This window comes from Chlamydotis macqueenii, chromosome 12 (genome assembly GCF_036417535.1).
Source record: "Chlamydotis macqueenii isolate bChlMac1 chromosome 12, bChlMac1.mat, whole genome shotgun sequence".
Taxonomy (NCBI): domain Eukaryota; kingdom Metazoa; phylum Chordata; class Aves; order Otidiformes; family Otididae; genus Chlamydotis; species Chlamydotis macqueenii.
This window is the reverse complement of record NC_141567.1, coordinates 13289126-13302783: the sequence shown is the minus strand read 5'-3', so window position 1 is coordinate 13302783 and position 13658 is coordinate 13289126. Positions and strand designations below refer to the sequence as shown.

The 13658-nt window shown below is 46.1% G+C and overlaps 1 protein-coding gene across 4 annotated transcripts in view; it reads right to left on the bottom strand.

Annotated features, from left to right (window-relative positions):
• The window catches only part of MAPK6 (mitogen-activated protein kinase 6), a 47152-nt gene that overhangs the window by 12053 nt on the left and 21441 nt on the right, over positions 1-13658 (bottom strand). The window contains exon 1 of one of the 4 annotated variants that reach the window (XM_086757047.1): positions 2623-2756. The exons of 2 other annotated variants lie outside the window; for them this stretch is intronic. The gene's annotated coding sequence lies outside the window, so the exon portion shown is untranslated. Of the gene's footprint in view, positions 1-1717; positions 1889-2622; positions 2757-13658 lie in introns of those variants that run through there. One more of the 4 variants, XM_086757048.1, reaches the window with a different exon arrangement.

Genomic DNA, 13658 nt, shown 5'->3' with positions numbered 1-13658 from the left:
GACTAAGAGAATAATTACTTAAAGGGTAACCAACTAGAGGAAATCAAGGCTTTTCTCAAACCAAAATGAGTTCAAAGTAATGAATTTTCTTCTTTGCATTTTATAGTAATTTTCAACTTTGGAAAATAACAACGTGGGATTTTAAAAATATTAATACTTACAAAGAGCAACACCAAAACCCATTAAGTTTATACACTTTCAGTTTCAATGAAAGTCATAACCATGAGTCCAACCATCTCTTCAAAATATACACTAAATAAACAAAAATTACAAATTCCTCTTCAGTTGTGTAAGCTGCTCTAACCACTTGAAAGACATGATGGACTACAGTATTAAAAAAAAAAAAAAAAAAAGGGGGCGGTTATCACCCCAATTTGTGCCAAATAGGCTGTTCACACAGGCACTGATGTTTTCATTTAGGCTGTCACCTTTCCAAGACTACCGGTTGTTTTTTTTTTTTTAAGCAGTACTTTCATTCCCTTCCTCCCACAAAGTTTAAAGAGGGAAACACAAAGAAACCAATTTCTTAAGTGGTTTACAACTATGCTTTTAAAACAGATCAGTTCTCGGGAGAGGGCAACAGAAGTGACCCACAGAAGGGCTGTGTCTTTGAAATTATTCCTACAGCTGGCAGACATGACCGCACACAAGCAGCTTCATGCATTAAGCAAGCGGTCCCTTCAATTCCTGCTCAACTTCTGCATGTGGATTTATCACAGTCTTCAGGAAACAGGATGTACACGGAAACACAGTCAAGTACGAGACATTTACTTTTTCAGAAATACAAATAAGACTGAAAGATATCAGTTAACTTGATCATGCAGACCACATAATGATCAAATCATTACTCACAAGAGAAAGACCAAGAATGACTAATAACATATTATACAACCTGCTAAGTACTATCCCTTTGACTATAAAAATACGGGGCACAGAAGTATTTTTTTTTTTTTTTAAGATCAGCCACGTTGCAGTCAGTAGGCAGAGTGAGTCATCGTCCAACTCACGAAACCGCCGCTTTTCTAAAGCCTCCTACTTGCTCCCCACACTGTTTAGGGAACTCTGTGCTGGCAGTCAGCAAATGTTACTATTAGTTTATAAATCATCCGACGGATCTGTAAAAGCACACAAAAATCCACTGCGTTTCTCTGTATCATAAACAAAACCGGTTCAGTCCTCCCTTCGGAAAATTCAATGAAAACTCACCACTGAAGAAGCCTACCACCAGCTAACCACAGCCTTCCGCACCGCGGCAGATCTGCTACCGCCTGCTGTTCCACTGAACAGTTAACCAGTCAAGAGTGAATTAAAGATAACGACCGCACAAACAAGGACTGAGCCTGAGAGACAGCCTGAAATGAAAGTTCCCATTTTAGCTTTACAGCACATTTTCTAAACCCGATTACCAAACTAAAAATCTACCTCTGTTCTGAGCGACCACTTTCTGGAATTTGTAACTGGTTTATAAACACATCATGCTATCACAATGTTATTTTTACGCACACGCACCCATATCGATATACATAAAAAAGCCTGTCGGCAATAGCGCTTTTATCAACGTTTGCACCGGTCATACGACAACACGCTTTCTTTTACCACACACAATTAACTTAACCGTTGTCAAGCTGATCCAAAATGGCACTGAATTAGCTAGAGAAAGAAACACGCATCACGCAGATGCCAAATGCGTGCATCCTGCCTGCCTAGCCAAGAGTACCTGTTCTTCCCAATTCCGAAACTCGAGCGGCCTCTCTTCAAGCTACTTTCATTGAATGTTTCAAGCTACTTATGAGAAGTATTAAGTTACTCCTTCCACAAAAGGCGCCCGAGGTCACGGGGAGCCGGCGGGCGCCCCGGCAGCAGCGGCGAGCAGCCCGCGTCTCCCCGCACGGCCGCTGGAGCGGCGCCGAGTCCGCCAGTGCCGCAGCCAAACTTCCGCCGACTCAAGGAGAGGCCGCCCCCCCTCCTCCCACCCCCGCGCCGGCCGGCTGCCGCCAGCCCGCAGCCGTCCCGGCAAAGGCCACCCTTCCTCCCGCCGCCCCTCCGGGACGAGCCCGCCTCACCCGCCAGCGCCGCTCCTTCCCCGTACACCCCCTCCAGACCCCGGCCACCGCTCAGGCAGATGGGACCCACCCCCGCCACGCCACCGGCCGCGGAGGGGGGCGGCCAGCCCGGCCGCAGCGCAGCGCGGAGGAGCCCTACCTTCAAACGCCCTTCAGGGCGCGGCCGCCACCCGCCGCCCCCGGCCCCGCGAGCCCCGCTCTGGCGTGAGATGCGGCCCCCGGGCCCGGCGGGGCGCGGCCCGGGCCGCGGCCGCAGGCTCTCGGGAGCGCCCCCCTCGCGGCTGCCCCCGCCCGCCCTGTCAGCGCCCGCTCGGCCCCCCTCAGCCCCGGGACCGCCGCTCCCCCCGGGCCGCCGCACTGCGGAGGTGCCGAGCCGGGCCCCGGCGGAGCGAGGCGGCGCGGAGCGGGCCGGGCCGGGGGGCGCCGCCGCCGTCCGGCGGGAGGGAACAAAGCGCCTTTGTGCGGCGGGGCCGGGCCCGCGCGTGCGGCGGCCCGAGACCCCCCTTCTCCTGCTCTCCCCCCGCCGCCGCCTCGCCGGCCGCGCCGCCGCCGCACTCACGGGCCTTCCCAGGCTCATCGGGGACTGCACTGCTCACACGGCCGGGCCCCTCGGCCCCGCCACCGGCGCCCACCCGGCGCCCGCCCGCCTCGCCGCAGTTGCCGCTGCCGCAGCCGCCGCCATGTAACCCGGCGCGGAGGGCAGGCGGGGGCGGGCCGGCAGCCGGCTCCGCCTCCGACGGGGCGGGGCGGCCCTAAGGCTGGGCAGGGCAGCAGCGGCCGGACGGTGCAGGGGCCGCGCTGTGCCGGGACAGCGTGGGGTGTGCATGGGGGAGGCTGGGCCGCTCCCGAGGCCTGCCCGCGCTGCAGGGCCCTCCCGCAGGCTGGCCTGCGCCCTCCAGTCCAGAGGAGCACCCGGCCCCATCCCCCAGCGGGGGCCGCGGCGGGGCACGCTCTTGCTGAGCGGTCACCTCACAGCCTAGCCCTGGGACGTGGCAGCTCCCCGTAGCCCCTGTGTCCAGTTAGCCAGAGGAATTTGGCAGAGTCTCAAAGTCGGGTTGAGTCAAACACTTCAAAGAAATGGGCCTGGTGGAGCTGTGTGCAGGGCTGTGCACTGCCACTGAAGTTAACGCAAACTAGGAGCCTACAGGTACTAATGGTGGCCCTCTGGTCCTGTGTTAGTGCTCAAGGCTTCACCATTTGCTGCTTCCTTCTCCTGTTTGATCTCCGCTGCCTCCTGACAGCTGCCCTAGAGTCAGATTTCTGCTTCTGAAACCTGCGTTTGACCCGAGCCCTGGCAGCGAGTGCCTCACTCAGCAAGGCCTAGGACTTGGCTTCTTCACCCTTTGCCTCTTGTCACAACACAGCACACCAAAAGAAACCCCACAGGCGGAGAAGGGAGCGGGAATGCGGGTTTTCCACGGCTTGGGGGGATGTGGGGAGGAGAGAGGGGCCATGTCTCCATGCCCAGGTCACAGGCCCTGTGACGGCCTCGGGGAGGAAGGGGAAAAGAGGAGCAGGACAAGGAGGTCCAGCGTCCGTCGCTGCTGGGCAAGCACAGCTTCTGCCATGTCAGTGTGATGGGGTCTGAACAATGACAGACGGGAAGCGGCGGCACGGACACAGCCATCCTGGCTTTAAATGTCCCTCATGGTAGAGAAACAACATTATTATTTTCCCCTCTTATATAGCAGCCTTAGTGGGGAGAGAGAGGCATAAAGGTATCAGAAGAGCCTTACTCTTCCATTAACACAGTTTCAGTACAACACTCAATACAGTATGCAGTTTCCCTAGGTCCCTTGTATGGATGACTGAAAAGAAGATAAAACAATTAATACTGATTTTTACTGGTTACGCAGAGGTTATTTATAGTTAGTGCTAGAACAGAAGTTACTGACGTTGCGTAGGGCCCTATGGGTTGCTCTGCTGGCATCAGGACAGAAGCATCCAACTGACCCTTGCACTTTTAAATCACATAACTTAATTTTTTTAACAAACAAGTCATACGTCAACATCCAAGGAGCTCCCTACCCAGCTTCTGTAAACTTATCTAAATAACTCTTAAAACAAAAAGTTACTATGAATTATGAAGCCAAGCATTAACTGTTTGAGTTTAGCCAGGTGCATTGCTAACTCTGACACGGACCTCACTAGCAGGAGAGGTGGCTGGGGCATTTGATAATAGAGCACTGTACTAGTAGCACACGTAAGGAAGTCAGTAACTAAACTGCCACTTTACATTACAATATTTCCTAATTTATAGGCAGCTAACAATGCTGGCAACAGTGCAGAAAAGTCAGAAACAAAGTTGCAGTTCTTCTGCCCACTCAGTAAAACAAGAGCTGGAAGATGACAGCACTGGCTGCTCCAGAAGGCCTGTGTTTAAATACAGTCTATAAAAAAAACTGCAGGAGTGCATATTTGGAAGAGGTGATGTTAGGACAGCAACCAGAGCCAAGCCACAGAGGAGTATTTACTTGCATTAAAGGAAGAGATTTGGGACTCAAAAAAGGCAGGAGCAGCAGTGGTTATATGTCTAAATCCAGAGCAATTTAGTTAATTAAAAAATCCTCCACCCATACAAAGTACTTTCATTATGAAAGACAAAAAAAGCAAGCTGATCTTAGGATACTGCAGTAAGAAAAATTTCATATTACAGCCTTGCAACAGCACCGGGAGAGCCCATTGTCATACTGTTTGCCAGTACCCACATTGCCATTTCAATGGTGGAGAAGCTGCACATCCATGGAGTCTGTTCTGCAGCGGCCCAGACTGTTTGAAAAGTAGTTTAGCAAACACAGAGGGGGCTTGGAGTAAGTGGCAAGCTTCCTCGCCTGGGTAGTACATGCTCACTTATAAATCTCACATAGTGCAGATATACCACCATTTTTCTGGGTTCCTAATTAATAAATCAATAACGACTTTCTTTTTTTTTTTTGGCTCCACATTCTTTTCTGCCATTCTAAAAGCATAGTCTGTGGTAGGATCTAGTGAACAAGATCCTTCAATCAAGAGGAAAAATCATGCAACAAGGAAGAGCATGGTGCAGGAACGTTACTTATCGTCAGTCTCACTATTTATAGAATTACAATGCACTTAAGAAGGTAAGAGAGTTGCTCAGAATTTAATTGTCTGTCACATGGCAATTTGTAGCTATCTAATCCAGCAAATTGCTAATCTGTTCTCAGATTTTTAATATCCTATTGATTAGGCTATAAATTACTGTGTCAAATTGTTTCGCCGTTCCCGACAAGAATGCAATTACATAGCACGTAGATGATGCTATATGATACCAACCCACTCTAACACAATTGCAGATATTAACTGTCAGTAAAATGCAGAGTAAGAAAGGAACTGGACTTTGAAGGTCATAAAGCCCAGCAATTAAAAAATAATTAGAACTAAAGCAATGGTTCATTTATTACATCCAACTTCAAAAAGATCAAACAGTAAGTTCCAGTGTAATATTTCAGTCCTGTGTGTGAATCGTTACTTGTTGCATAAAAGGCAATGAAGTATTTTTAAGTGTCCACACCCATTACGACTGGCAAGAGAAGAAAGATTTGGAGATAGTTTGAAAAGGTTGCCCAAGGTGACTTGGCAGCTCCAGGCTTTTGTCTCAGTTTCACTGCTTCGGCTGGGCTTTTCTGTGGGAAATCTTTCTTTTCTGGTGTTATGCAGTGCTCTCTAATGATTTCAGGTACTTTCAGAAAAGGCTCCACTTAAGTGTGTACCTCACATCAAGCAGCCTCCACCCGCAGTGAAGATTAAGATATCTAAGGTGATACCTGGTTCTTGGCCTGTCCTGCAGGACCAGTACCCTGGGGAGCTGAATTTGCTAAGACACACAGGGGAAGACTCTGACAGCAGACAGTACCTGGGGCACCTCTTGGGCTACCACGACTTGCACATCCTCCCAAAGGATGGGAAATGCATCCTAGGATACATTTCTAGGGACTGATCATGCTTCTTACCAAAGTCTAGGATTCCTTTTGCATGAGGATAGGGATGAGTTCAGAGAGAAAATCCCACTTACTAAAAGGGGATGGGGAAACTGTTCAAGAAACAGTTTCTGCTGCCTCCTTGGCCTATTCCTGCTTACCTGTGTTATGCAGGGTGATCTGGGCCCTGAAGTGTGACCTAGTTTTCCTGGCACAGCTCCCAAGAGTTTTTAATAGTTTGTTTGGGTCTCCGTTAGCTGCTGCCTTCTCCAATTAGCCTAGTTCTCTGCAGGTGTTAAGCAAAGCCTTTACAAATTACTTGTTCTTCCAGCTTACGGTTTCATAGTGCTGACATTCAGCACAAACAGTCCAGATAAATTTGAGTTTCACTGACAACCCAACAGCTCAGGTAGCTTCACTTCTTGGGTACCTCTGTTTCGTGGAAAAAGTCAGACTACACCTTTCCATACTGGACATAGCGCTTATTTAATTTCCTGACAAATGCTCTCTAGGTTTGCAGACTTTGAAGTTTTCCCAAGAAATCTTAAAGCATAGTTCATGCCAGTATTATCAGTAGGTAACCACATAGCAGTTGCCATCTTAAAAACTTTTAACAATTTTTTGTGTCAAATTCCTTTTTTAATTAAAGTCTACATGGTGGTAGCCAAAGCTGCCTGGGCACAGACAGCATGCTATCACCTCGTTTGCACTCATTTGGTGGAACTGGACTTTGCTAGAGCAAGCTTTGTACCCACGACATTCTGATCAGGAAAGAAGCTAAGACAATATTAGGGGACTTAGAAGAAAAGAAAAAGGCAAACCCTAAGATTTTAATCCCCGTGTGAAACAATAGAAAGACTGGAAAAGAACAGACTATTAACACCGACCAATTCAAACTAAAGGCAGCAAAGTACAAAGGGCAGATGAAAGTGGAAAGAGAAAGTCACAGAAAGTGTTCATTTTTGAGGTTAGAAATAAATGGGTTCTGTGACATACTTTGGAAATTCTGTGAATCTGCAGGAAAAAAAGTCATTAAACACTTAAAACAGAACAAGTCATTCTTCTCCCTTGGTAGATCATCAGCAATCTAGGACACTTCAGTACGGCTCCCTGCATGCAGGCTCCCCGCTTAATATCACACATTTTTATTCTGTCAGGCAATTCCATTGCCTACTTTTTCTATGTCTTCACCAACACTTAGCACAGGGACAGAGCAGCTGCCTAAAGCAGGAGTTGGCAAAGCCATAGAGAAGAGAGAAGAGAAAAGCTTAGAAAATTTGCCTTATAGCTGGGTCATCACTGAAAGCATCAGTCCTCTGTGTGTGAAATTCACTTGTATTTCATGCACAGAATAGCAAATATGTAGAAAAATTTACTGAGGTAGGCAATTACAGCAGTATGTGTTAGGTTTAGTCACCTTTGAAAGGATGACTAGTATCAACATTTTCCCACTCGGATGCTCCAGGTGACCTGAGTGGCGCAGGACATGGGAGGTGTGCTGGAGCCAGGCTGTAGATCCAGTCAGTGGATGAATCCACAGATGAAAAACTTTCTACAGAAAGAGGAACAGGGCTGTTGTGACAAGGCAAAGCATAGGATGAAGTGGAAACAAGAAGCACCAAATGTTTTTTTTTTTTCCCCCAGCACTTCAGGTACAAGAGAATTCTGTGTGCAACAGTTCTCCCTCGTTCAGACCTGCAGGAAGGCACTATTCGCATCCCCACCTACAAGACCTCGAATGAAGCAGTTATAACATGTCTGCCCACTGAAGTGACACCAGAGCAATTGTCTGAGGCATCTCTGTGCTCGTTATTGCACTGGCTGTAGTGCTGCTAGAGTTCTAGGGCAGCATATTACTGTACAGATTTTATTTAAATATCTGGAATACCTTGAGTACTCCAATGTGGAGAGATGCCCTGGAAGCAGGGCGGGGTGCTCTCAGCAAAAAATGTATTTGCTTTGGAAACCTACTGGAAAATACATCAGCTCTTGAGCAGAAGTTATAAAGGCCTGATGATGGATTTATGTAGAACAATTATACATTTTTGCAGAACTATTAAATTTAATTGCAGAACTATACATATTGCTGTGTAGAACTGTTCTTGTTCATTCCTGTAGAACAGCAAACCTTCCAACATGCAGCATTTTCACTGCTGTTGCATTACAGAGATAAAGCCTCTGCTGTGCAATTGTAAATACAGCTGGTGCTCCAGAGCTTGTCATTTACAGAGAAGGACAAAAAAAACAGACTAACATTTGCTAACATTTTCACCAACACCAGAATCCTCTTGAAACACATTTAAAGGGGGCAAAGCTCAACACAAATACATGGGCAGCAGCTAATACGCTGCTTTAGCCGCCTGAGGCTACACAGCTTTTACATATCAAAAAGCAACAAGTGTCATCAACAAGCTCACAAGGGGAGAAGAAAGGTGCAGTGAGTTGGGGCATTTCAAACACTTTCAAATAGTATTTTGCAATAAACTATATACGAACTGGTGCATGGCCAGAAGCGAATCTTTGTCAGCCATCAAGAAGGTGATCCATTGCTGCCACAGGAAACTTGAGGGTTGGAAAAACAATACTAATTGGTCATAGTGGAAGAGTCTCAGATCTCTACTGCTACTTAGATTTGTATCCTGTAGAGGCCTTCATCTGTGGGACATGGACTCCAGTCCTGCCTAGGCCATCTGTGGTACTGTGGTACTTATGATGGTTGGTGAAAACAGGATGAAACAAGCTGGATTGTGAGACACATTAAGAAATCGTATCTTTGTGACTGCTCAGGCAGAGGCCTTCCTCCATTCACTTCGCCCTGCACACAGTGGTCTCCAACACACGCAGAGCTCATGGATGCAGCTGTTTCACAAGCAAGCAGCACATTGGATGGCTAAAGATCAAGAGGCAAGGAGCACGGTGCCAGCGGGGTCAAGGCAGGCCTGTGGGAAGCTGATGTGAGTGCTGCTGCTCAGGGTGTGTTTCGGCTGTGGCCAACACGCTTTTTCAGAATTCCCAAAATAGCACTTATCATAAACAGCAGATTGATTGGGAAGCACGCTGCTTCTCTTAATGCCTCCTACTGTCCCTGTCAGACTCCTACCCCAGTCAGTCTCCTGAAGCTAGAGAGATGGAAAACCTAAGAAATATTGAAACTTCTTATAGAACATCTACCATCAAATTATATGGCAAATACTCAGTGTTGCAAAAGCTACCTTGAGTCACTTTTATTATTTCTTCAGACATCAAAACCCAAAGTTTTTATTTTGCTAACAAATCAATTTTGGAACCACCTCCTTTCCCTTAATACTCCTTAACTTTTTCTCAGTACATGTTGCAACATCTATTTCTAAAAATTTCCAGTACAAATATATGGGACTATGCAATTCCCTGTATTCCCCAACTCAATTCTATCTTAGCTTTCATTAAGATTTACTAGGATGTTTCAGCTTTTCTCAACAGTTTTGAGACACTTACTGGGAAGGAATACATTTCCAAACTATTTGTTTTCTCCTGAAAACCGGGTTTTGCCTGTGTGCCAGAATCAGCAGACAATTTATAAATAGCTTTAGACAGATGACAGGAAATGATGCAAGATGTCAGGCCACTCCACAGAGGGCAACTGTCTGAAGTGCTCAGGAAAGAGGCACTTGCACCATTGACTACTACACAGGGGAAAAAAAAATGCACAGAAGCATCATTTACTGCAGGCAGTATCAGCCTTATGAAACACAAGATCTCTATCCTCCTTTTTACAGCTCAAGAAAAAGTCTATTTGCGTGCAACTACATGACAATGAAAACCAGGAAAATTACATTTTCCTTTGAAGAGGAAAAACTGACCAGAATTGTCTAAATTCACTTTGTCTTTCAGTCTTGAGGAGGAGCTTTCCCCTCCTAACATGCTATGAATGCCAACACGTACACTGGAAGTTCTCCAGACTCCAGAATGGTGTCAAGCACTGGGATCATCTTCTTACTTTGGCATTTTCCATCAGCTTCAGCAAAGGCTCTTCTAACTCAAACTGCTTTAAATGCACTCCAATAATAGCTGCTTACAGATTAATCTGTCTCTGTTCAACATGACCCAGCAATGTATGCTTGCAGCCCAGAAAGCCAACTGCATCCTGGGCTGCATCAAAAGAAGCGTGGCCAGCAGGTCAAGGGAGGTGATTCTCCTCCTCTGTTCCACTCTCATGAGACCTCACCTAGAGTAGTGCATCCAGCTCTGGAGCCACCAAAATAAGAGAGACATGGACCTGTTGGAGCAAGTCCAGAGGAGGGCCACGAAGATGATCAGAGGGCTGGAGCACCTCTCCTATGAGGACAGGCTGAGAGAGCTGGGGCTGTTCAGCCTGGAGAAGAGAAGGCTCTGGGGAGACCTTGCAGCAGCCTTCCAGTACCTAAAGGGGGCCTACAGGAAATCTGGAAGGGGACTTTTGACAAGGGCATGTACTGATAGGACAAGGGGTAATGGCTTTAAAATGGAAGAGTGTAGATTTAGATTAGATATAAGGAAGAAATTCTTCACTATGAGGGCGGTGATGCACAGGCACAGGCTGCCCAGAGAAGTTACGGACACCTCATCCCTGGAAGTGTTGAAGGCCAGGCTGGATGGGGCTTTGAGCAACCTCGTCTAGCAGAAGGTGTCCCTGTCCATGGCAGGGGGGTTGGAACTAAGTGATTTTTAAGGTTTCTTCCAACCCAAACCATTCTATGATTCTACGATACCCAAGAACTCTGTTCCTCTTTGCAACAGTAATACAGAATGCGGAATGAACTCACTCTCATTTTGTTTCTGTCAGCTTCCATGAAGATAAAGCTCAGTTAAATAAATAAATGCTTTATTTGGAACAGGGGCAAACTCTCAGCTCTCTTAAGGCCATGGCAAAAGTATTAACAAATTTAACTTCAGTGCAGTGACTCCAGCCTTCTCCCCCACTACCAAGCTGCTTCTCTTTCTAACAGCAGCAAGCATCTCTCAGCCTGCTCCTCATCATGCTTTCACACCACTGATGACTGAACAGCATGCTATACATGGGAGACTACAAGTATTAATGAGAAATAGAGAGTGCATTTCCCCAGCAGATGTGCTTTTTGAGTCATTCAGTCCAGAGAGTGATGCACTTGAGTCCTCTACATTCCCATGTTGCAGTTAAGCATCACACGGGGCTGGAAGAGCTGGCCTTGAAGCAGCCATGGGCTGGTCTCCTTTCTGCGCTGGGCACTAGAAGTGTGTAAGTGTGTAGGCACACAACTCCTCTGCACAGGGGCATTGTCATAACCACCCATGGCGCTTTCTCCTGCAGACCCAGCACTGGGCAGGCTCGCCTGAGACTTCAGCTAAGAACACTCTACTTTAATGGAGAATTACGTATTTGATCCCTCTCGTGACCGTACCTCAGAGGAATCCTGCTTTCATTAGTGTATGGTTTCTTCCCATCATTTGTAAGTTGTCTGTTCCCATGACAGTTGTCTGTTCTAGGCTCTAGAAGAGCCTAGAAGCACTCCTACCTGTGAAAGGAGTAAATAATACACAACACATTTTTTGAGCCTTTGCACTGAGTAACTGATTTTACCCATGATCTAATTTTCTGTAAGTCTAAAGAAGAACTTGATTTTTTTTTCATTAAAGACATTAAATCTGCTTGAATTTTTGATATTTTGGAAACAAAAGATTTATTACCTCTATTAGAGGTATGACAGACAGTGCTGAAACTGGACCATCCCAAACTTTCTTGGTTAAAGGCTGTGCAAACAGAAATGGAATACATCTGTCCATGTGTACATTGGATGATGGAAAAGCAAACTTGTTAGTGAGTTGTGGTGGCTTAGCTGAAACCAGGACATGAGTGTTCGCACACTGTGTCTGTGCAGGAGAGAAGGGTACAAGAGAAGGTAGACAAGGCTGTCAGCCTTTGCAGAGAGCTCCAACTGTCCTTAATGACCACAAGCATAAAAAACCTCTAAAATTGTTAACCTAGAATTCATTCTTTTCTGCACTTGGAAAGAAATCCTGTATATCTTTTTTTTGCTTCTTGACCTACAAGGAAATGTGTTTCACAGGTCTATTCACTGCAGCACTGGATAGCCTCCTCCACAGAGACAGGCTGTTCTTCTACAGGGCTCATGTAGACTACTTCTCAGAAATACCTCCACAGGTATTTCTGCTGCTGAGAAATCGCTGAGAAGCTAGCCCTAAAACCAGAAAGTTATCTCATATTGGTAAACATTTCTCTATATATAAACAGTATATAGTTATGCCTAGATGTTTTTTCATGACCTGAATCGTGAGATTTACTGTGCAAGTGAGCTGGAACTAAGAAAGATTAAAGACGTAGAGAAACCTTCTGCTTTTTAGTGCATCAGCATTCTCTTATCGCCAGCATATCTCTAAACAGTTTTCAATTGCATTGGGTCAAAACCTGTTAAACCAAAACTTAAACCACATACATATAAAGCTATATTTCATGACAGGGAAAAAGGTATTCCTCCATCATTCTTTGCGTTTTATGAAACACTGGAGAACTGTTTAAGCCTCAGTTAAAATGAAATCATTTGCTGATAAGCCTATTTTAGTAAACAAAAGAAGTTGCTAACCATTATCTCAAATTTCTTCTTATTGTTTAATCTGGACACTCCCAAAACAAAAACAATCAATATGATTCAAAGAAGAGGAGTTTCAACCTTTGGACCAACTCTAATTGCAAAACTTAGTTCTCATGATTGCTGCAATTCAACAGACTCCAACATGATCATAGTATTCACGTGTGCTCCGCAATTTACTCCAGCATTGCCCCGGATGACAGCAAGAGTTGCCACATGGTTGCAATCTGTAATCTGATGTCTGTGGCTCACAGCACCACAACCCAGCTGAAAGACCTTCTTCTGTTCTCTTGCATCTATTATCACAGAAGTTAAGTGCACAAATCCATTCACTTGTGTTCAGTAGCTGGAGACTATGTTGGGCTATGCTGTGGGAGATTTCACTTGGCCGCCCAAAGTAATGAAGAATCAGGCTTCAGCCACCAGACAACAGTAGGCAAACTCTTCCTGCTAGTCTGTGTCTTGAAATGGTGGCCCAGAGGGGAAAGACTGCAGCTCGCAAACCTCTCAGCTTTTCCTTGTTAACTTTTCCAGGACAGTCAGCCTCTCTAGCTACAGACTCTCTTGGAAAAGGTATATCCCAGAAATCAGGGATGGACACAAGTCTCAGCCCTTGCTTTCAGAGCCGAACCATCCTGCCAAGGGTGGACTAGAGTCTCATTTACCACTGCCCAAACTATCCTGCTCCATGGGCAACCCCAAGGAGGACTTAACGCTCTCAAGCCTGTCTGTCAGAGATGCTTCTCAAAGACTTCACAAGACAGTGCAATATTCATCAAAACCAAGGTGGTGGTTTTCCCTTCAACCCAACAAAGGTTTCAAGATGTCAGCTGTTTCTTTTTTCCTGACAGACTACCCAAGCTGGTATTTCCACAGCTGCATGGACTATCTAAATACTTCCTAGAAATACAGAGTAAAGTGACGTTATTATGATTTCTGATAATATCCCCATTTAAATAATCAAGGCAATTCATTTGCTTGTAGTAAAAATGATTCAAGGACTACACGTCCAATTTGTGATCAAAGTACTACCCTGTAACCCATGTTTATTATCC